Source organism: Haematobia irritans, chromosome 4 (assembly GCF_050003625.1).
Source record: "Haematobia irritans isolate KBUSLIRL chromosome 4, ASM5000362v1, whole genome shotgun sequence".
Taxonomy (NCBI): Eukaryota; Metazoa; Arthropoda; class Insecta; order Diptera; family Muscidae; genus Haematobia; species Haematobia irritans.
Genome location: NC_134400.1, coordinates 127,236,437 through 127,261,451, shown reverse-complemented (window position 1 = coordinate 127,261,451; position 25,015 = coordinate 127,236,437).

Below are 25,015 nucleotides of genomic sequence, written 5' to 3'. Positions count from 1 at the left end.
TAAGGAGATATGGGCAAAAGAAGTTTTTCATATAAAAATTTCAATTTTTTTTAGGTTTTGGTGGATTTTTCAAGTTTTTAGGGGTGGTCACGAATTAAAGTCCTTTTCGCTCTAGGACGCATATTTAAGGAGATATGGGCAAAAGAAGTTTTTCATATAAAAATTTCAATTTTTTTAGGTTTTGGGTGGATTTTTCAATATTTTGGGAGTGGTCACGAATTAAAGTCCTTTTCGCTCTAGGACGCTTAGTTTAGGAGATATGGGCAAAAGAAGTTTTTCATATAAAAATTTAAATTTTTTTAGATTTTGGGTGGATTTTGCAATATTTTGGGGGTGGTCACGAATTAAAGTCCTTTTCGCTCTAGGAAGCTTAGTTTAGGAGATATGGCCAAAAGAAGTTTTTCATATAAAAATTTCAATTTTTTTAGGTTTTGGGTGGATTTTTCAATTTTTTGGGGGTGGTCACGAATTAAAGTCCTTTTCGCTCTAGGACGCATATTTAAGGAGATATGGGCAAAAGAAGTTTTTCATATAAAAATTTAAATTTTTTTAGATTTTGGGTGGATTTTTCAATATTTTGGGGGTGGTCACGAATTAAAGTCCTTTTCGCTCTAGGAAGCTTAGTTTAGGAGATATGGCCAAAAGAAGTTTTTCATATAAAAATTTCAATTTTTTTAGGTTTTGGGTGGATTTTTCAATTTTTTGGGGGTGGTCACGAATTAAAGTCCTTTTCGCTCTAGGACGCATATTTAAGGAGATATGGGCAATATAAGTTTTTCATATAAAAATTTAAATTTTTTTAGATTTTGGGTGGATTTTTCAATATTTTGGGGGCGGTCACGAATTAAAGTCCTTTTCGCTCTAGGAAGCTTAGTTTAGGAGATATGGCCAAAAGAAGTTTTTCATATAAAAATTTCAATTTTTTTAGGTTTTGGGTGGATTTTTCAATTTTTTGGGGGTGGTCACGAATTAAAGTCCTTTTCGCTCTAGGACGCATATTTAAGGAGATATGGGCAAAAGAAGTTTTTCATATAAAAATTTAAATTTTTTTAGATTTTGGGTGGATTTTTCAATATTTTTGGGGCGGTCACGAATTAAAGTCCTTTTCGCTCTAGGAAGCTTAGTTTAGGAGATATGGCCAAAAGAAGTTTTTCATATAAAAATTTCAATTTTTTTAGGTTTTGGGTGGATTTTTCAATTTTTTGGGGGTGGTCACGAATTAAAGTCCTTTTCGCTCTAGGACGCATATTTAAGGAGATATGGGCAAAAGAAGTTTTTCATATAAAAATTTAAATTTTTTTTAGATTTTGGGTGGATTTTTCAATATTTTGGGGGTGGTCACGAATTAAAGTCCTTTTCGCTCTAGGAAGCTTAGGTTAGGAGATATGGCCAAAAGAAGTTTTTCATATAAAAATTTCAATTTTTTTAGGTTTTGGGTGGATTTTTCAATTTTTTGGGGGTGGTCACGAATTAAAGTCCTTTTTTAGGTTTTGGGTGGATTTTTCAATATTTTGGGAGTGGTCACGAATTAAAGTCCTTTTCGCTCTAGGACGCTTAGTTTAGGAGATATGGGCAAAAGAAGTTTTTCATATAAAAATTTAAATTTTTTTAGATTTTGGGTGGATTTTTCAATTTTTTGGGGGTGGTCACGAATTAAAGTCCTTTTCGCTCTAGGACGCATATTTAAGGAGATATGGGCAAAAGAAGTTTTTCATATAAAAATTTAAATTTTTTTAGATTTTGGGTGGATTTTTCAATATTTTGGGGGTGGTCACGAATTAAAGTCCTTTTCGCTCTAGGAAGCTTAGTTTAGGAGATATGGCCAAAAGAAGTTTTTCATATAAAAATTTCATTTTTTTTAGGTTTTGGGTGGATTTTTCAATTTTTTGGGGGTGGTCACGAATTAAAGTCCTTTTCGCTCTAGGACGCATATTTAAGGAGATATGGGCAAAAGAAGTTTTTCATATAAAAATTTCAATTTTTTTAGGTTTTGGGTGGATTTTTCAAGTTTTTAGGTGTGGTCACGAATTAAAGTCCTTTTCGCTCTAGGACGCTTAGTTTAGGAGATATGGGCAAAAGAAGTTTTTCATATAAAAATTTTATTTTTTTTTAGGTTTTGGGTGGATTTTTAAATTTTTTGGGGGTGGTCACGAATTAAAGTCCTTTTCGCTCTAGGACGCATATTTAAGGAGATATGGGCAAAAGAAGTTTTTCATATAAAAATTTCAATTTTTTTAGGTTTTAGGAGATATGGGCAAAAGAAGTTTTTCATATAAAAATTTAAATTTTTTTAGATTTTGGGTGGATTTTTCAATATTTTGGGGGTGGTCACGAATTAAAGTCCTTTTCGCTCTAGGACGCTTAGTTTAGGAGATATGGGCAAAATAAGTTTTTCATATAAAAATTTCAATTTTTTTAGGTTTTGGGTGGATTTTTCAATTTTTTGGGGGTGGTCACGAATTAAAGTCGTTTTCGCTCTAGGACGCATATTTAAGGAGATATGGGCAAAAGAAGTTTTTCATACAAAAATTTAAATTTTTTTAGGTTTTGGGTGGATTTTTCAATTTTTTGGGGGCGGTCACGAATTAAAGTCCTTTTCGCTCTAGGACGCTTAGTTTAGGAGATATGGGCAAAAGAAGTTTTTCATATAAAAATTTAAATTTTTTTAGATTTTGGGTGGATTTTTCAATATTTTGGGGGTGGTCACGAATTAAAGTCCTTTTCGCTCTAGGACGCTTAGTTTAGGAGATATGGGCAAACGAAGTTTTTCATATAAAAATTTATTTTTTTTTAGGTTTTGGGTGGATTTTTCAATTTTTTGGGGGTGGTCACGAATTAAAGTCCTTTTCGCTCTAGGACGCATATTTAAGGAGATATGGGCAAAAGAAGTTTTTCATATAAAAATTTCAATTTTTTTAGGTTTTGGGTGGATTTTTCAATTTTTTGGGGGTGGTCACGAATTAAAGTCCTTTTCGCTCTAGGACGCATATTTAAGGAGATATGGGCAAAAGAAGTTTTTCATATAAAAATTTAAATTTTTTTAGATTTTGGGTGGATTTTTCAATATTTTGGGGGTGGTCACGAATTAAAGTCCTTTTCGCTCTAGGACGCTTAGTTTAGGAGATATGGGCAAAAGAAGTTTTTCATATAAAAATTTAAATTTTTTTAGGTTTTGGGTGGATTTTTCAATTGTTTGGGGGTGGTCACGAATTAAAGTCGTTTTCGCTCTAGGACGCATATTTAAGGAGATATGGGCAAAAGAAGTTTTTCATATAAAAATTTAAATTTTTTTAGGTTTTGGGTGGATTTTTCAAGTTTTTAGGGGTGGTCACGAATTAAAGTCCTTTTCGCTCTAGGACGCTTAGTTTAATTTCAATTTTTTTAGGTTTTGGGTGGATTTTTAAATTTTTTGGGGGTGGTCACGAATTAAAGTCCTTTTCGCTCTAGGACGCATATTTAAGGAGATATGGGCAAAATAAGTTTTTCATATAAAAATTTAAATTTTTTTAGGTTTTGGGTGGATTTTTCAATTTTTTGGGGGTGGTCACGAATTAAAGTCCTTTTCGCTCTAGGACGCTTAGTTTAGGAGATATGGGCAAAAGAAGTTTTTCATATAAAAATTTAAATTTTTTTAGATTTTGGGTGGATTTTCCAATTTTTTGGAGGTGGTCACGAATTAAAGTCGTTTTCGCTCTAGGACGCATATTTAAGGAGATATGGGCAAAATAAGTTTTTCATACAAAAATTTAAATTTTTTTAGGTTTTGGGTGGATTTTTCAATTTTTTGGGGGTGGTCACGAATTAAAGTCCTTTTCGCTCTAGGACGCATTTTTAAGGAGATATGGGCAAAAGAAGTTTTTCATATAAAAATTTATTTTTTTTAGGTTTTGGGTGGATTTTTCAATTTTTTGGGGGTGGTCACGAATTAAAGTCCTTTTCGCTCTAGGACGCATATTTAAGGAGATATGGGCAAAAGAAGTTTTTCATATAAAAATTTCAATTTTTTTAGGTTTTGGGTGGATTTTTCAATTTTTTGGGGGTGGTCACGAATTAAAGTCCTTTTCGCTCTAGGACGCATATTTAAGGAGATATGGGCAAAAGAAGTTTTTCATATAAAAATTTAAATTTTTTTAGATTTTGGGTGGATTTTTCAATATTTTGGGGGTGGTCACGAATTAAAGTCCTTTTCGCTCTAGGACGCTTAGTTTAGGAGATATGGGCAAAAGAAGTTTTTCATATAAAAATTTCAATTTTTTTAGGTTTTGGGTGGATTTTTAAATTTTCTGGGGGTGGTCACGAATTAAAGTCCTTTTCGCTCTAGGACGCATATTTAAGGAGATATGGGCAAAAGAAGTTTTTCATATAAAAATTTCAATTTTTTTAGGTTTTGGGTGGATTTTTCAATTTTTTGGGGGTGGTCACGAATTAAAGTCCTTTTCGCTCTAGGACGCTTAGTTTAGGAGATATGGGCAAAAGAAGTTTTTCATATAAAAATTTAAATTTTTTTAGGTTTTGGGTGGATTTTTCAATTTTTTGGGGGTGGTCACGAATTAAAGTCCTTTTCGCTCTAGGACGCATATTTAAGGAGATATGGGCAAAAGATGTTTTTCATATAAAAATTTAAATTTTTTAGGTTTTGGGTGGATTTTTCAATTTTTTGGGGGTGGTCACGAATTAAAGTCCTTTTCGCTCTAGGACGCTTAGTTTAGGAGATATGGGCAAAAGAAGTTTTTCATATAAAAATTTAAAGTTTTTTAGATTTTGGGTGGATTTTCCAATTTTTTGGGGGTGGTCACGAATTAAAGTCGTTTTCGCTCTAGGACGCATATTTAAGGAGATATGGGCAAAAGAAGTTTTTCATATAAAAATTTCAATTTTTTTAGGTTTTGGGTGGATTTTTCAATTTTTTGGGGGTGGTCACGAATTAAAGTCCTTTTCGCTCTAGGACGCATATTTAAGGAGATATGGGCAAAAGAAGTTTTTCATATAAAAATTTCAATTTTTTTAGGTTTTGGGTGGATTTTTCAATTTTTTGGGGGTGGTCGCGAATTAAAGTCCTTTTCGCTCTAGGACGCATATTTAAGGAGATATGGGCAAAAGAAGTTTTTCATATAAAAATTTAAATTTTTTTTAGATTTTGGGTGGATTTTTCAATATTTTGGGGGTGGTCACGAATTAAAGTCCTTTTCGCTCTAGGACGCTTAGTTTAGGAGATATGGGCAAAAGAAGTTTTTCTTATAAAAATTTCAATTTTTTTAAGTTTTGGGTGGATTTTTCAATTTTTTGGGGGTGGTCACGAATTAAAGTCCTTTTCGCTCTAGGACGCATATTTAAGGAGATATGGGCAAAAGAAGTTTTTCATATAAAAATTTAAATTTTTTTAGGTTTTGGGTGGATTTTTCAATTTTTTGGGGGTGGTCACGAATTAAAGTCCTTTTCGCTCTAGGACGCTTAGTTTAGGAGATATGGGCAAAAGAAGTTTTTCATATAAAAAATTAAATTTTTTTAGATTTTGGGTGGATTTTCCAATTTTTTGGGGGTGGTCACGAATTAAAGTCGTTTTCGCTCTAGGACGCATATTTAAGGAGATATGGGCAAAAGAAGTTTTTCATACAAAAATTTAAATTTTTTTAGGATTTGGGTGGATTTTTCAATTTTTTGGGGGCGGTCACGAATTAAAGTCCTTTTCGCTCTAGGACGCTTAGTTTAGGAGATATGGGCAAAAGAAGTTTTTCATATAAAAATTTAAATTTTTTTAGATTTTGGGTTGATTTTTCAATATTTTGTGGGTGGTCACGAATTAAAGTCCTTTTCGCTCTAGGACGCTTAGTTTAGGAGATATGGGCAAACGAAGTTTTTCATATAAAAATTTATTTTTTTTTAATTTTTGGGTGGATTTTTCAATTTTTTGGGGGTGGTCACGAATTAAAGTCCTTTTCGCTCTAGGACGCATATTTAAGGAGATATGGGCAAAAGAAGTTTTTCGTATAAAAATTTCAATTTTTTTAGGTTTTGGGTGGATTTTTCAATTTTTTGGGAGTGGTCACGAATTAAAGTCCTTTTCGCTCTAGGACGCTTAGTTTAGGAGATATGGGCAAAAGAAGTTTTTCATATCAAAATTTTATTTTTTTTTAGGTTTTGGGTGGATTTTTCACTTTTTTGGGAGTGGTCACGAATTAAAGTCCTTTTCGCTCTAGGACGCATATTTAAGGAGATATGGGCAAAAGAAGTTTTTCATATAAAAATTTAAATTTTTTTAGGTTTTGGGTGGATTTTTCAATTTTTTGGGGGTGGTCACGAATTAAAGTCCTTTTCGCTCTAGGACGCTTAGTTTAGGAGATATGGGCAAAAGAAGTTTTTCATATAAAAATTTCAATTTTTTAGATTTTGGGTGGATTTTTCAATTTTTTGGGGGTGGTCACGAATTAAAGTCCTTTTCGCTCTAGGACGCATATTTAAGGAGATATGGGCAAAAGAAGTTTTTCATATAAAAATTTCAATTTTTTTAGGTTTTGGGTGGATTTTTCAAGTTTTTAGGGGTGGTCACGAATTAAAGTCCTTTTCGCTCTAGGACGATTAGTTTAGGAGATATGGGCAAAAGAAGTGTTTCATATAAAAATTTAAATTTTTTTAGGTTTTGGGTGGATTTTTAAATTTTTTGGCGGTGGTCACGAATTAAAGTCCTTTTCGCTCTAGGACGCATATTTAAGGAGATATGGGCAAAAGAAGTTTTTCATATCAAAATTTTATTTTTTTTTAGGTTTTGGGTGGATTTTTCAATTTTTTGGGGGCGGTCACGAATTAAAGTCCTTTTCGCTCTAGGACGCTTAGTTTAGGAGATATGGGCAAAAGAAGTTTTTCATATAAAAATTTAAATTTTTTTAGATTTTCGGTGGATTTTTCAATTTTATGGGGGTGGTCACGAATTAAAGTCCTTTTCGCTCTAGGACGCTTAGTTTAGGAGATATGGGCAAAAGAAGTTTTTCATATAAAAATTTATTTTTTTTTTTAGGTTTTGGGTGGATTTTTAAAGTTTTTGGGGGTGGTCACGAATTAAAGTCCTTTTCGCTCTAGGACGCATATTTAAGGAGATATGGGCAAAAGAAGTTTTTCATATAAAAATTTCAATTTTTTAGGTTTTGGGTGGATTTTTCAATTTTTTGGGAGTGGTCACGGATTAAAGTCCTTTTCGCTCTAGGACGCTTAGTTTAGGAGATATGGGCAAAAGAAGTTTTTCATATAAAAATTTTAATTTTTTAGGTTTTGGGTGGATTTTTCAATTTTTTGGGGGTGGTCACGAATTAAAGTCCTTTTCGCTCTAGGACGCATATTTAAGGAGATATGGGCAAAAGAAGTTTTTCATATAAACATTTAAATTTTTTTAGGTTTTGGGTGGATTTTTCAATTTTTTGGGGGTGGTCACGAATTAAAGTCCTTTTCGCTCTAGGACGCTTAGTTTAGGAGATATGAGCAAAAGAAGTTTTTCATATAAAAATTTCATTTTTTTTAGGTTTTTGGGTGGATTTTTCAATTTTTTGGGGGTGGTCACGAATTAAAGTCCTTTTCGCTCTAGGACGCATATTTAAGGAGATATGGGCAAAAGAAGTTTTCCATATAAAAATTTCAATTTTTTTAGGTTTTGGGTGGATTTTTCAATTTTTTGAGGGTGGTCACGAATTAAAGTCCTTTTCGCTCTAGGACGCTTAGTTTAGGAGATATGGGCAAAAGAAGTTTTTCATATAAAAATTTAAATTTTTTTAGGTTTTGGGTGGATTTTTAAATTTTTTGGGAGTGGTCACGAATTAAAGTCCTTTTCGCTCTAGGACGCATATTTAAGGAGATATGGGCAAAAGAAGTTTTTCATATAAAAATATAAATTTTTTTAGGTTTTGGGTGGATTTTTAAATTTTTTGGCGGTGGTCACGAATTAAAGTCCTTTTCGCTCTAGGACGCTTAGTTTAGGAGATATGGGCAAAAGAAGTTTTTCATATAAAAATTTCAATTTTTTTAGGTTTTGGGTGGATTTTTCAAGTTTTTAGGGGTGGTCACGAATTAAAGTCCTTTTCGCTCTAGGACGCATATTTAAGGAGATATGGGCAAAAGAAGTTTTTCATATAAAAATTTAAATTTTTTAGGTTTTGGGTGGATTTTTCAATTTTTTGGGAGTGGTCACGAATTAAAGTCCTTTTCGCTCTAGGACGCTTAGTTTAGGAGATATGGGCAAAAGAAGTTTTTCATATAAAAATTTTAATTTTTTTAGGTTTTGGGTGGATTTTTCAATTTTTTGGGGGTGGTCACGAATTAAAGTCCTTTTCGCTCTAGGACGCATATTTAAGGAGATATGGGCAAAAGAAGTTTTTCATATAAACATTTAAATTTTTTAGGTTTTGGGTGGATTTTTAAATTTTTTGGGGGTGGTCACGAATTAAAGTCCTTTTCGCTCTAGGACGCATATTTAAGGAGATATGGGCAAAAGAAGTTTTTCATATAAAAATTTCAATTTTTTTAGGTTTTGGGTGGATTTTTCAAGTTTTTAGGGGTGGTCACGAATTAAAGTCCTTTTCGCTCTAGGACGATTAGTTTAGGAGATATGGGCAAAAGAAGTGTTTCATATAAAAATTTAAATTTTTTTAGGTTTTGGGTGGATTTTTAAATTTTTTGGCGGTGGTCACGAATTAAAGTCCTTTTCGCTCTAGGACGCATATTTAAGGAGATATGGGCAAAAGAAGTTTTTCATATCAAAATTTTATTTTTTTTAGGTTTTGGGTGGATTTTTCAATTTTTTGGGGGCGGTCACGAATTAAAGTCCTTTTCGCTCTAGGACGCTTAGTTTAGGAGATATGGGCAAAATAAGTTTTTCATATAAAAATTTAAATTTTTTTAGATTTTCGGTGGATTTTTCAATTTTTTGGGGGTGGTCACGAATTAAAGTCCTTTTCGCTCTAGGACGCTTAGTTTAGGAGATATGGGCAAAAGAAGTTTTTCATATAAAAATTTATTTTTTTTTTTAGGTTTTGGGTGGATTTTTAAAGTTTTTGGGGGTGGTCACGAATTAAAGTCCTTTTCGCTCTAGGACGCATATTTAAGGAGATATGGGCAAAAGAAGTTTTTCATATAAAAATTTCAATTTTTTAGGTTTTGGGTGGATTTTTCAATTTTTTGGGAGTGGTCACGAATTAAAGTCCTTTTCGCTCTAGGACGCTTAGTTTAGGAGATATGGGCAAAAGAAGTTTTTCATATAAAAATTTTAATTTTTTAGGTTTTGGGTGGATTTTTCAATTTTTTGGGGGTGGTCACGAATTAAAGTCCTTTTCGCTCTAGGACGCATATTTAAGGAGATATGGGCAAAAGAAGTTTTTCATATAAACATTTAAATTTTTTTAGGTTTTGGGTGGATTTTTCAATTTTTTGGGGGTGGTCACGAATTAAAGTCCTTTTCGCTCTAGGACGCTTAGTTTAGGAGATATGAGCAAAAGAAGTTTTTCATATAAAAATTTCATTTTTTTTTTAGGTTTTTGGGTGGATTTTTCAATTTTTTGGGGGTGGTCACGAATTAAAGTCCTTTTCGCTCTAGGACGCATATTTAAGGAGATATGGGCAAAAGAAGTTTTCCATATAAAAATTTCAATTTTTTTAGGTTTTGGGTGGATTTTTCAATTTTTTGAGGGTGGTCACGAATTAAAGTCCTTTTCGCTCTAGGACGCTTAGTTTAGGAGATATGGGCAAAAGAAGTTTTTCATATAAAAATTTAAATTTTTTTAGGTTTTGGGTTGATTTTTAAATTTTTTGGGAGTGGTCACGAATTAAAGTCCTTTTCGCTCTAGGACGCATATTTAAGGAGATATGGGCAAAAGAAGTTTTTCATATAAAAATATAAATTTTTTTAGGTTTTGGGTGGATTTTTAAATTTTTTGGCGGTGGTCACGAATTAAAGTCCTTTTCGCTCTAGGACGCTTAGTTTAGGAGATATGGGCAAAAGAAGTTTTTCATATAAAAATTTCAATTTTTTTAGGTTTTGGGTGGATTTTTCAAGTTTTTAGGGGTGGTCACGAATTAAAGTCCTTTTCGCTCTAGGACGCATATTTAAGGAGATATGGGCAAAAGAAGTTTTTCATATAAAAATTTAAATTTTTTAGGTTTTGGGTGGATTTTTCAATTTTTTGGGAGTGGTCACGAATTAAAGTCCTTTTCGCTCTAGGACGCTTAGTTTAGGAGATATGGGCAAAAGAAGTTTTTCATATAAAAACTTTAATTTTTTTAGGTTTTGGGTGGATTTTTCAATTTTTTGGGGGTGGTCACGAATTAAAGTCCTTTTCGCTCTAGGACGCATATTTAAGGAGATATGGGCAAAAGAAGTTTTTCATATAAACATTTAAATTTTTTAGGTTTTGGGTGGATTTTTCAATTTTTTGGGGGTGGTCACGAATTAAAGTCCTTTTCGCTGTAGGACGCTTAGTTTAGGAGATATGAGCAAAAGAAGTTTTTCATATAAAAATTTCATTTTTTTTAGGTTTTTGGGTGGATTTTTCAATTTTTTGGGGGTGGTCACGAATTAAAGTCCTTTTCGCTCTAGGACGCTTAGTTTAGGAGATATGGGCAAAAGAAGTTTTTCATATAAAAATTTCAATTTTTTTAGGTTTTGGGTGGATTTTGCAAGTTTTTAGGGGTGGTCACGAATTAAAGTCCTTTTCGCTCTAGGACGCATATTTAAGGAGATATGGGCAAAAGAAGTTTTTCATATAAAAATTTCAATTTTTTTTAGGTTTTGGGTGGATTTTTCAATTTTTTGTGGGTGGTCACGAATTACAGTCCTTTTCGCTCTAGGACGCTTAGTTTAGGAGATATGGGCAAAAGAAGTTTTTCATACAAAAATTTTAATTATTTTAGGTTTTGGGTGGATTTTTCAATTTTTTGGGGGTGGTCACGAATTAAAGTCCTTTTCGCTCTAGGACGCATATTTAAGGAGATATGGGCAAAAGAAGTTTTTCATATAAACATTTAATTTTTTTTTGGTTTTGGGTGGATTTTTCAATTTTTTGGGGGTGGTCACGAATTAAAGTCCTTTTCGCTCTAGGACGCTTAGTTTAGGAGATATGAGCAAAAGAAGTTTTTCATATAAAAATTTAATTTTTTTTTAGGTTTTTGGGTGGATTTTTCAATTTTTTGGGGGTGGTCACGAATTAAAGTCCTTTTCGCTCTAGGACGCTTAGTTTAGGAGATATGAGCAAAAGAAGTTTTTCATATAAAAATTTCATTTTTTTTTAGGTTTTGGGTGGATTTTTCAATTTTTTGAGGGTGGTCACGAATTAAAGTCCTTTTCGCTCTAGGACGCTTAGTTTAGGAGATATGGGCAAAAGAAGTTTTTCATATAAAAATTTAAATTTTTTTAGGTTTTGGGTGGATTTTTAAATTTTTTGGAAGTGGTCACGAATTAAAGTCCTTTTCGCTCTAGGACGCATATTTAAGGATTGGTCACGAATTAAAGTCGTTTTCGCTCTAGGACGCTTAGTTTAGGAGATATGGGCAAAAGAAGTTTTTCATATAAAAATTTCAATTTTTTTAGGTTTTGGGTGGATTTTTCAAGTTTTTAGGGGTGGTCACGAATTAAAGTCCTTTTCGCTCTAGGACGCATATTTAAGGAGATATGGGCAAAAGAAGTTTTTCGTATAAAAATTTCAATTTTTTTAGGTTTTGGGTGGATTTTTCAATTTTTTGAGGGTGGTCACGAATTAAAGTCCTTTTCGCTCTAGGACGCATATTTAAGGAGATATGGGCAAAATAAGTTTTTCATATAAAAATTTAAATTTTTTTAGGTTTTGTGTGGATTTTTCAATTTTTTGGGGGTGGTCACGAATTAAAGTCCTTTTCGCTCTAGGACGCATATTTAAGGAGATATGGGCAAAAGAAGTTTTTCATATAAAAATTTCAATTTTTTTAGGTTTTGGGTGGATTTTTAAATTTTTTGGGGGTGTTCACGAATTGAAGTCCTTTTCGCTCTAGGACGCATATTTAAGGAGATATGGGCAAAAGAAGTTTTTCATATAAAAATTTCAATTTTTTTAGGTTTTGGGTGGATTTTTCAATTTTTTGGGGGTGGTCACGAATTAAAGTCCTTTTCGCTCTAGGACGCTTTGTTTAGGAGATATGGGCAAAAGAAGTTTTTCATTAAAAAATTTAAAGTTTTTTAGATTTTGGGTGGATTTTCAAATTTTTTGGGGGTGGTCACGAATTAAAGTCGTTTTCGCTCTAGGACGCATATTTAAGGAGATATGGGCGAAAGAAGTTTTTCATACAAAAATTTAAATTTTTTTAGGTTTTGGGTGAATTTTTCAATTTTTTGGGGGCGGTCACGAATTAAAGTCCTTTTCGCTCTAGGACGCTTAGTTTAGGAGATATGGGCAAAAGAAGTTTTTCATATAAAAATTTAATTTTTTTTAAGTTTTGGGTGGATTTTTCAAATTTTTGGGAGTGGTCACGAATTAAAGTCCTTTTCGCTCTAGGACGCTTAGTTTAGGAGATATGGGCAAAAGAAGTTTTTCATATAAAAATTTAAATTTTTTTAGATTTTGGGTGGATTTTCCAATTTTTTGGGGGTGGTCACGAATTAAAGTCGTTTTCGCTCTAGGACGCATATTTAAGGAGATATGGGCAAAAGAAGTTTTTCATACAAAAATTTAAATTTTTTTAGGTTTTGGGTGGATTTTTCAATTTTTTGGGGGCGGTCACGAATTAAAGTCCTTTTCGCTCTAGGACGCATATTTAAGGAGATATGGGCAAAAGAAGTTTTTCGTATAAAAATTTCAATTTTTTTAGATTTTGGGTGGATTTTTCAATATTTTGGGGGTGGTCACGAATTAAAGTCCTTTTCGCTCTAGGACGCTTAGTTTAGGAGATATGGGCAAACGAAGTTTTTCATATAAAAATTTATTTTTTTTTAGGTTTTGGGTGGATTTTTCAATTTTTTGGGGGTGGTCACGAATTAAAGTCCTTTTCGCTCTAGGACGCATATTTAAGGAGATATGGGCAAAAGAAGTTTTTCGTATAAAAATTTCAATTTTTTTAGGTTTTGGGTGGATTTTTCAATTTTTTGGGAGTGGTCACGAATTAAAGTCCTTTTCGCTCTAGGACGCATATTTAAGGAGATATGGGCAAAAGAAGTTTTTCATATAAAAATTTCAATTTTTTTAGGTTTTGGGTGGATTTTTCAATTTTTTGGGGGTGGTCACGAATTAAAGTCCTTTTCGCTCTAGGACGCTTAGTTTAGGAGATATGGGCAAAAGAAGTTTTTCATATAAAAATTTCAATTTTTTTAGGTTTTGGGTGGATTTTTCAATTTTTTGGGGGTGGTCACGAATTAAAGTCCTTTTCGCTCTAGGACGCATATTTACGGAGATATGGGCAAAAGAAGTTTTTCATATAAAAATTTAAATTTTTTTAGATTTTGGGTGGATTTTTCAATTTTTTGGGGGTGGTCACGAATTAAAGTCCTTTTCGCTCTAGGACGCATATTTAAGGAGATATGGGCAAAAGAAGTTTTTCATACAAAAATTTAAATTTTTTTAGGTTTTGGGTGGATTTTTCAATTTTTTGGGGGCGGTCACGAATTAAAGTCCTTTTCGCTCTAGGACGCTTAGTTTAGGAGATATGGGCAAAAGAAGTTTTTCATATAAAAATTTAAATTTTTTTAGATTTTGCGTGGATTTTTCAATATTTTGGGGGTGGTCACGAATTAAAGTCCTTTTCGCTCTAGGACGCTTAGTTTAGGAGATATGGGCAAAAGAAGTTTTTCATATCAAAATTTTATTTTTTTTAGGTTTTGGGCGGATTTTTCAATTTTTTGGGAGTGGTCACGAATTAAAGTCCTTTTCGCTCTAGGACGCATATTTAAGGAGATATGGGCAAAAGAAGTTTTTCATATAAAAATTTCAATTTTTTTAGATTTTGGGTGGATTTTTCAATATTTTGGGGGTGGTCAGGAATTAAAGTCCTTTTCGCTCTAGGACGCTTAGTTTAGGAGATATGGGCAAAAGAAGTTTTTCATATAAAAATTTCAATTTTTTTAGGTTTTGGGTGGATTTTTCAATTTTTTGAGGGTGGTCACGAATTAAAGTCCTTTTCGCTCTAGGACGCATATTTAAGGAGATATGGGCAAAAGAAGTTTTTCATATAAAAATTTAAATTTTTTTAGGTTTTGGGTGGATTTTTCAATTTTTTGTGGGTGGTCACGAATTACAGTCCTTTTCGCTCTAGAACGCTTAGTTTAGGAGATATGGGCAAAAGAAGTTTTTCATATAAAAATTTAATTTTTTTTAAGTTTTGGGTGGATTTTTCAAATTTTTGGGAGTGGTCACGAATTAAAGTCCTTTTCGCTCTAGGACGCTTAGTTTAGGAGATATGGGCAAAAGAAGTTTTTCATATAAAAATTTAAATTTTTTTAGATTTTGGGTGGATTTTCCAATTTTTTGGGGGTGGTCACGAATTAAAGTCGTTTTCGCTCTAGGACGCATATTTAAGGAGATATGGGCAAAAGAAGTTTTTCATATAAAAATTTCAATTTTTTTAGATTTTGGGTGGATTTTTCAATATTTTGGGGGTGGTCAGGAATTAAAGTCCTTTTCGCTCTAGGACGCTTAGTTTAGGAGATATGGGCAAAAGAAGTTTTTCATATAAAAATTTCAATTTTTTTAGGTTTTGGGTGGATTTTTCAATTTTTTGAGGGTGGTCACGAATTAAAGTCCTTTTCGCTCTAGGACGCATATTTAAGGAGATATGGGCAAAAGAAGTTTTTCATATAAAAATTTCAATTTTTTTAGATTTTGGGTGGATTTTTCAATATTTTGGGGGTGGTCAGGAATTAAAGTCCTTTTCGCTCTAGGACGCTTAGTTTAGGAGATATGGGCAAAAGAAGTTTTTCATATAAAAATTTCAATTTTTTTAGGTTTTGTGTGGATTTTTCAATTTTTTGGGGGTGGTCACGAATTAAAGTCCTTTTCGCTCTAGGACGCATATTTAAGGAGATATGGGCAAAAGAAGTTTTTCATATAAAAATTTCAATTTTTTTAGGTTTTGGGTGGATTTTTAAATTTTTTGGGGGTGTTCACGAATTGAAGTCCTTTTCGCTCTAGGACGCATATTTAAGGAGATATGGGCAAAAGAAGTTTTTCATATAAAAATTTCAATTTTTTTAGGTTTTGGGTGGATTTTTCAATTTTTTGGGGGTGGTCACGAATTAAAGTCCTTTTCGCTCTAGGACGCTTTGTTTAGGAGATATGGGCAAAAGAAGTTTTTCATTAAAAAATTTAAAGTTTTTTAGATTTTGGGTGGATTTTCAAATTTTTTGGGGGTGGTCACGAATTAAAGTCGTTTTCGCTCTAGGACGCATATTTAAGGAGATATGGGCGAAAGAAGTTTTTCATACAAAAATTTAAATTTTTTTAGGTTTTGGGTGAATTTTTCAATTTTTTGGGGGCGGTCACGAATTAAAGTCCTTTTCGCTCTAGGACGCTTAGTTTAGGAGATATGGGCAAAAGAAGTTTTTCATATAAAAATTTAATTTTTTTTAAGTTTTGGGTGGATTTTTCAAATTTTTGGGAGTGGTCACGAATTAAAGTCCTTTTCGCTCTAGGACGCTTAGTTTAGGAGATATGGGCAAAAGAAGTTTTTCATATAAAAATTTAAATTTTTTTAGATTTTGGGTGGATTTTCCAATTTTTTGGGGGTGGTCACGAATTAAAGTCGTTTTCGCTCTAGGACGCATATTTAAGGAGATATGGGCAAAAGAAGTTTTTCATACAAAAATTTAAATTTTTTTAGGTTTTGGGTGGATTTTTCAATTTTTTGGGGGCGGTCACGAATTAAAGTCCTTTTCGCTCTAGGACGCATATTTAAGGAGATATGGGCAAAAGAAGTTTTTCGTATAAAAATTTCAATTTTTTTAGATTTTGGGTGGATTTTTCAATATTTTGGGGGTGGTCACGAATTAAAGTCCTTTTCGCTCTAGGACGCTTAGTTTAGGAGATATGGGCAAACGAAGTTTTTCATATAAAAATTTATTTTTTTTTAGGTTTTGGGTGGATTTTTCAATTTTTTGGGGGTGGTCACGAATTAAAGTCCTTTTCGCTCTAGGACGCATATTTAAGGAGATATGGGCAAAAGAAGTTTTTCGTATAAAAATTTCAATTTTTTTAGGTTTTGGGTGGATTTTTCAATTTTTTGGGAGTGGTCACGAATTAAAGTCCTTTTCGCTCTAGGACGCATATTTAAGGAGATATGGGCAAAAGAAGTTTTTCATATAAAAATTTCAATTTTTTTAGGTTTTGGGTGGATTTTTCAATTTTTTGGGGGTGGTCACGAATTAAAGTCCTTTTCGCTCTAGGACGCTTAGTTTAGGAGATATGGGCAAAAGAAGTTTTTCATATAAAAATTTCAATTTTTTTAGGTTTTGGGTGGATTTTTCAATTTTTTGGGGGTGGTCACGAATTAAAGTCCTTTTCGCTCTAGGACGCATATTTACGGAGATATGGGCAAAAGAAGTTTTTCATATAAAAATTTAAATTTTTTTAGATTTTGGGTGGATTTTTCAATTTTTTGGGGGTGGTCACGAATTAAAGTCCTTTTCGCTCTAGGACGCATATTTAAGGAGATATGGGCAAAAGAAGTTTTTCATACAAAAATTTAAATTTTTTTAGGTTTTGGGTGGATTTTTCAATTTTTTGGGGGCGGTCACGAATTAAAGTCCTTTTCGCTCTAGGACGCTTAGTTTAGGAGATATGGGCAAAAGAAGTTTTTCATATAAAAATTTAAATTTTTTTAGATTTTGCGTGGATTTTTCAATATTTTGGGGGTGGTCACGAATTAAAGTCCTTTTCGCTCTAGGACGCTTAGTTTAGGAGATATGGGCAAAAGAAGTTTTTCATATCAAAATTTTATTTTTTTTAGGTTTTGGGCGGATTTTTCAATTTTTTGGGAGTGGTCACGAATTAAAGTCCTTTTCGCTCTAGGACGCATATTTAAGGAGATATGGGCAAAAGAAGTTTTTCATATAAAAATTTCAATTTTTTTAGATTTTGGGTGGATTTTTCAATATTTTGGGGGTGGTCAGGAATTAAAGTCCTTTTCGCTCTAGGACGCTTAGTTTAGGAGATATGGGCAAAAGAAGTTTTTCATATAAAAATTTCAATTTTTTTAGGTTTTGGGTGGATTTTTCAATTTTTTGAGGGTGGTCACGAATTAAAGTCCTTTTCGCTCTAGGACGCATATTTAAGGAGATATGGGCAAAAGAAGTTTTTCATATAAAAATTTAAATTTTTTTAGGTTTTGGGTGGATTTTTCAATTTTTTGTGGGTGGTCACGAATTACAGTCCTTTTCGCTCTAGAACGCTTAGTTTAGGAGATATGGGCAAAAGAAGTTTTTCATATAAAAATTTTAATTATTTTAGGTTTTGGGTGGATTTTTCAATTTTTTGGGGGTGGTCACGAATTAAAGTCCTTTTCGCTCTAGGACGCATATTTAAGGAGATATGGGCAAAAGAAGTTTTTCATATAAACATTTAAATTTTTTTAGGTTTTGGGTGGATTTTTCAATTTTTTGGGGGTGGTCACGAATTAAAGTCCTTTTCGCTCTAGGACGCTTAGTTTAGGAGATATGAGCAAAAGAAGTTTTTCATATAAAAATTTAATTTTTTTTTTTAGGTTTTTGGGTGGATTTTTCAATTTTTTGGGGGTGGTCACGAATTAAAGTCCTTTTCGCTCTAGGACGCATATTTAAGGAGATATGGGCAAAAGAAGTTTTCCATATAAAAATTTCAATTGTTTTAGGTTTTGGGTGGATTTTTCAATTTTTTGAGGGTGGTCACGAATTAAAGTCCTTTTCGCTCTAGGACGCTTAGTTTAGGAGATATGGGCAAAAGAAGTTTTTCATATAAAAATTTAAATTTTTTTAGGTTTTGGGTGGATTTTTAAATTTTTTGGAAGTGGTCACGAATTAAAGTCCTTTTCGCTCTAGGACGCATATTTAAGGATTGGTCACGAATTAAAGTCCTTTTCGCTCTAGGACGCTTAGTTTAGGAGATATGGGCAAAAGAAGTTTTTCATATAAAAATTTCAATTTTTTTAGGTTTTGGGTGGATTTTTCAAGTTTTTAGGGGTGGTCACGAATTAAAGTCCTTTTCGCTCTAGGACGCATATTTAAGAAGATATGGGCAAAAGAAGTTTTTCGTATAAAAATTTCAATTTTTTTAGGTTTTGGGTGGATTTTTCAATTTTTTGAGGGTGGTCACGAATTAAAGTCCTTTTCGCTCTAGGACGCATATTTAAGGAGATATGGGCAAAATAAGTTTTTCATATAAAAATTTAAATTTTTTTAGGTTTTGTGTGGATTTTTCAATTTTTTGGGGGTGGTCACGAATTAAAGTCCTTTTCGCTCTAGGACGCATATTTAATGAGATATGGGCAAAAGAAGTTTTTCATATAAAAATTTAAATTTTTTTAGGTTTTGGGTGGATTTTTCAATTTTTTAGGGGTGGTCACGAATTAAAGTCCTTTTCGCTCTAGGACGCTTAGTTTAGGAGATATGGACAAAAGAAGTTTTTCATATAAAAATTTTAATTTTTTTAGGTTTTGGGTGGATTTTTAAATTTTTTGGGGGTGGTCACGAATTAAAGTCCTTTTCGCTCTAGGACGCATATTTAAGGAGATATGGGCAAAAGAAGTTTTTCATATAAAAATTTCATTTTTTTTAGGTTTTGGGTGGATTTTTAAATTTTTTGGGGGTGGTCACGAATTAAAGTCCTTTTCGCTCTAGGACGCATATTTAAGGAGATATGGGCAAAAGAAGTTTTTCATATAAAAATTTCAATTTTTTTAGGTTTTGGGTGGATTTTTCAATTTTTTGGGGGTGGTCACGAATTAAAGTCATTTTCGCTCTAGGACGCTTAGTTTAGGAGATATGGACAAAAGAAGTTTTTCATATAAAAATTTTAATTTTTTTAGGTTTTGGGTGGATTTTTAAATTTTTTGGGGGTGGTCACGAATTAAAGTCCTTTTCGCTCTAGGACGCATATTTAAGGAGATATGGGCAAAAGAAGTTTTTCATATAAAAATTTCAATTTTTTTAGGTTTTGGGTGGATTTTTAAATTTTTTGGGGGTGGTCACGAATTAAAGTCCTTTTCGCTCTAGGACGCATATTTAAGGAGATATGGGCAAAAGAAGTTTTTCATATAAAAATTTCAATTTTTTTAGGTTTTGGGTGGATTTTTCAATTTTTTGGGGGTGGTCACGAATTAAAGTCATTTTCGCTCTAGGACGCTTTGTTTAGGAGATATGGGCAAAAGAAGTTTTTCATTAAAAAATTTAAAGTTTTTTAGATTTTGGGTGGATTTTCCAATTTTTTGGGGGTGGTCACGAATTAAAGTCGTTTTCGCTCTAGGACGCATATTTAAGGAGATATGGGCGAAAGAAGTTTTTCATACAAAAATTTAAATTTTTTTAGGTTTTGGGTGGATTTTTCAATTTTTTGGGGGCGGTCACGAATTAAAGTCCTTTTCGCTCTAGGACGCTTAGTTTAGGAGATATGGGCAAAAGAAGTTTTTCATATAAAAATTTAATTTTTTTTAAGTTTTGGGTGGATTTTTCAAATTTTTGGGAGTGGTCACGAATTAAAGTCCTTTTCGCTCTAGGACGCTTAGTTTAGGAGATATGGGCAAAAGAAGTTTTTCATATAAAAATTTAAATTTTTTTAGGTTTTGGGTGGATTTTCCAATTTTTTGGGGGTGGTCACGAATTAAAGTCGTTTTCGCTCTAGGACGCATATTTAAGGAGATATGGGCAAAAGAAGTTTTTCATACAAAAATTTAAATTTTTTTAGGTTTTGGGTGGATTTTTCAATTTTTTGGGGGCGGTCACGAATTAAAGTCCTTTTCGCTCTAGGACGCATATTTAAGGAGATATGGGCAAAAGAAGTTTTTCGTATAAAAATTTCAATTTTTTTAGGTTTTGGGTGGATTTTTCAATTTTTTGGGGGTGGTCACGAATTAAAGTCCTTTTCGCTCTAGGACGCTTAGTTTAGGAGATATGGGCAAAAGAAGTTTTTCATATAAAAATTTCAATTTTTTTAGGTTTTGGGTGGATTTTTCAATTTTTTGGGGGTGGTCACGAATTAAAGTCCTTTTCGCTCTAGGACGCTTAGTTTAGGAGATATGGGCAAACGAAGTTTTTCATATAAAAATTTATTTTTTTTTAGGTTTTGGGTGGATTTTTCAATTTTTTGGGGGTGGTCACGAATTAAAGTCCTTTTCGCTCTAGGACGCATATTTAAGGAGATATGGGCAAAAGAAGTTTTTCGTATAAAAATTTCAATTTTTTTAGGTTTTGGGTGGATTTTTCAATTTTTTGGGAGTGGTCACGAATTAAAGTCCTTTTCGCTCTAGGACGCATATTTAAGGAGATATGGGCAAAAGAAGTTTTTCATATAAAAATTTCAATTTTTTTAGGTTTTGGGTGGATTTTTCAATTTTTTGGGGGTGGTCACGAATTAAAGTCCTTTTCGCTCTAGGACGCTTAGTTTAGGAGATATGGGCAAAAGAAGTTTTTCATATAAAAATTTCAATTTTTTTAGGTTTTGGGTGGATTTTTCAATTTTTTGGGGGTGGTCACGAATTAAAGTCCTTTTCGCTCTAGGACGCATATTTAAGGAGATATGGGCAAAAGAAGTTTTTCATATAAAAATTTAAATTTTTTTAGATTTTGGGTGGATTTTTCAATTTTTTGGGGGGGGTCACGAATTAAAGTCCTTTTCGCTCTAGGACGCATATTTAAGGAGATATGGGCAAAAGAAGTTTTTCATATAAAAATTTCAATTTTTTTAGGTTTTGGGTGGATTTTTCAATTTTTTGGGGGCGGTCACGAATTAAAGTCCTTTTCGCTCTAGGACGCTTAGTTTAGGAGATATGGGTAAAAGAAGTTTTTCATATAAAAATTTAAATTTTTTTAGATTTTGCGTGGATTTTTCAATATTTTGGGGGTGGTCACGAATTAAAGTCCTTTTCGCTCTAGGACGCTTAGTTTAGGAGATATGGGCAAAAGAAGTTTTTCATATCAAAATTTTATTTTTTTTAGGTTTTGGGCGGATTTTTCAATTTTTTGGGAGTGGTCACGAATTAAAGTCCTTTTCGCTCTAGGACGCATATTTAAGGAGATATGGGCAAAAGAAGTTTTTCATATAAAAATTTCAATTTTTTTAGATTTTGGGTGGATTTTTCAATATTTTGGGGGTGGTCAGGAATTAAAGTCCTTTTCGCTCTAGGACGCTTAGTTTAGGAGATATGGGCAAAAGAAGTTTTTCATATAAAAATTTCAATTTTTTTAGGTTTTGGGTGGATTTTTCAATTTTTTGAGGGTGGTCACGAATTAAAGTCCTTTTCGCTCTAGGACGCATATTTAAGGAGATATGGGCAAAAGAAGTTTTTCATATAAAAATTTAAATTTTTTTAGGTTTTGGGTGGATTTTTCAATTTTTTGGGGGCGGTCACGAATTAAAGTCCTTTTCGCTCTAGGACGCTTAGTTTAGGAGATATGGGCAAAAGAAGTTTTTCATATAAAAATTTCAATTTTTTTAGGTTTTGGGTGGATTTTTCAATTTTTTGGGGGTGGTCACGAATTAAAGTCCTTTTCGCTCTAGGACGCTTAGTTTAGGAGATATGGGCAAAAGAAGTTTTTCATATAAAAATTTATTTTTTTTTTTAGGTTTTGGGTGGATTTTTCAATTTTTTGGGGGTGGTCACGAATTAAAGTCCTTTTCGCTCTAGGACGCATATTTAAGGAGATATGGGCAAAAGAAGTTTTTCATATAAAAATTTCAATTTTTTAGGTTTTGGGTGGATTTTTCAATTTTTTGGGAGTGGTCACGAATTAAAGTCCTTTTCGCTCTAGGACGCTTAGTTTAGGAGATATGGGCAAAAGAAGTTTTTCATATAAAAATTTTAATTTTTTTAGGTTTTGGGTGGATTTTTCAATTTTTTGGGGGTGGTCACGAATTAAAGTCCTTTTCGCTCTAGGACGCATATTTAAGGAGATATGGGCAAAAGAAGTTTTTCATATAAACATTTAAATTTTTTTAGGTTTTGGGTGGATTTTTCAATTTTTTGGGGGTGGTCACGAATTAAAGTCCTTTTCGCTCTAGGACGCATATTTAAGGAGATATGGGCAAAAGAAGTTTTTCATATAAAAATATAAATTTTTTTAGGTTTTGGGTGGATTTTTAAATTTTTTGGCGGTGGTCACGAATTAAAGTCCTTTTCGCTCTAGGACGCTTAGTTTAGGAGATATGGGCAAAAGAAGTTTTTCATATAAAAATTTCAATTTTTTTAGGTTTTAGGTGGATTTTTCAAGTTTTTAGGGGTGGTCACGAATTAAAGTCCTTTTCGCTCTAGGACGCATATTTAAGGAGATATGGGCAAAAGAAGTTTTTCATATAAAAATTTAAATTTTTTAGGTTTTGGGTGGATTTTTCAATTTTTTGGGAGTGGTCACGAATTAAAGTCCTTTTCGCTCTAGGACGCTTAGTTTAGGAGATATGGGCAAAAGAAGTTTTTCATATAAAAATTTCATTTTTTTTTTAGGTTTTTGGGTGGATTTTTCAATTTTTTGGGGGTGGTCACGAATTAAAGTCCTTTTCGCTCTAGGACGCTTAGTTTAGGAGATATGGGCAAAAGAAGTTTTTCATATAAAAATTTCAATTTTTTTAGGTTTTGGGTGGATTTTGCAAGTTTTTAGGGGTGGTCACGAATTAAAGTCCTTTTCGCTCTAGGACGCATATTTAAGGAGATATGGGCAAAAGAAGTTTTTCATATAAAAATTTAAATTTTTTAGGTTTTGGGTGGATTTTTCAATTTTTTGGGAGTGGTCACGAATTAAAGTCCTTTTCGCTCTAGGACGCTTAGTTTAGGAGATATGGGCAAAAGAAGTTTTTCATATAAAAATTTTAATTTTTTTAGGTTTTGGGTGGATTTTTCAATTTTTTGGGGGTGGTCACGAATTAAAGTCCTTTTCGCTCTAGGGCGCATATTTAGGGAGATATGGGCAAAAGAAGTTTTTCATATAAACATTTAAATTTTTTTAGGTTTTGGGTGGATTTTTCAATTTTTTGGGGGAGGTCACGAATTAAAGTCCTTTTCGCTCTAGGACGCTTAGTTTAGGAGATATGAGCAAAAGAAGTTTTTCATATAAAAATTTCATTTTTTTTTAGGTTTTTGGGTGGATTTTTCAATTTTTTGGGGGTGGTCACGAATTAAAGTCCTTTTCGCTCTAGGACGCATATTTAAGGAGATATGGGCAAAAGAAGTTTTCCATATAAAAATTTCAATTGTTTTAGGTTTTGGGTGGATTTTTCAATTTTTTGAGGGTGGTCACGAATTAAAGTCCTTTTCGCTCTAGGACGCTTAGTTTAGGAGATATGGGCAAAAGAAGTTTTTCATATAAAGATTTAAATTTTTTTAGGTTTTGGGTGGATTTTTAAATTTTTTGGGAGTGGTCACGAATTAAAGTCCTTTTCGCTCTAGGACGCATATTTAAGGAGATATGGGCAACAGAAGTTTTTCATATAAAAATTGCAATTTTTTTAGGTTTTGGGTGGATTTTTAAATTTTTTGGTGGTGGTCACGAATTAAAGTCCTTTTCGCTCTAGGACGCTTAGTTTAGGAGATATGGGCAAAAGAAGTTTTTCATATAAAAATTTCAATTTTTTTAGGTTTTGGGTGGATTTTTCAATATTTTGGGGGTGGTCACGAATTAAAGTCCTTTTCGCTCTAGGACGCTTAGTTTAGGAGATATGGGCAAACGAAGTTTTTCATATAAAAATTTATTTTTTTTAGGTTTTGGGTGGATTTTTCAATTTTTTGGGGGTGGTCACGAATTAAAGTCCTTTTCGCTCTAGGACGCATATTTAAGGAGATATGGGCAAAAGAAGTTTTTCGTATAAAAATTTCAATTTTTTTAGGTTTTGGGTGGATTTTTCAATTTTTTGGGAGTGGTCACGAATTAAAGTCCTTTTCGCTCTAGGACGCATATTTAAGGAGATATGGGCAAAAGAAGTTTTTCATATAAAAATTTAATTTTTTTTAGATTTTGGGTGGATTTTTCAATATTTTGGGGGTGGTCACGAATTAAAGTCCTTTTCGCTCTAGGACGCTTAGTTTAGGAGATATGGGCAAAAGAAGTTTTTCATATAAAAATTTCAATTTTTTTAGGTTTTGGGTGGATTTTTCAATTTTTTGGGGGTGGTCACGAATTAAAGTCCTTTTCGCTCTAGGACGCATATTTAAGGAGATATGGGCAAAAGAAGTTTTTCATATAAAAATTTAAATTTTTTTAGGTTTTGGGTGGATTTTTCAATTTTTTAGGGGTGGTCACGAATTAAAGTCCTTTTCGCTCTAGGACGCTTAGTTTAGGAGATATGGACAAAAGAAGTTTTTCATATAAAAATTTTAATTTTTTTAGGTTTTGGGTGGATTTTTAAATTTTTTGGGGGTGGTCACGAATTAAAGTCCTTTTCGCTCTAGGACGCATATTTAAGGAGATATGGGCAAAAGAAGTTTTTCATATAAAAATTTCAATTTTTTTAGGTTTTGGGTGGATTTTTAAATTTTTTGGGGGTGGTCACGAATTAAAGTCCTTTTCGCTCTAGGACGCATATTTAAGGAGATATGGGCAAAAGAAGTTTTTCATATAAAAATTTCAATTTTTTTAGGTTTTGGGTGGATTTTTCAATTTTTTGGGGGTGGTCACGAATTAAAGTCCTTTTCGCTCTAGGACGCTTTGTTTAGGAGATATGGGCAAAAGAAGTTTTTCATTAAAAAATTTAAATTTTTTTAGATTTTGGGTGGATTTTCCAATTTTTTGGGGGTGGTCACGAATTAAAGTCGTTTTCGCTCTAGGACGCATATTTAAGGAGATATGGGCGAAAGAAGTTTTTCATACAAAAATTTAAATTTTTTTAGGTTTTGGGTGGATTTTTCAATT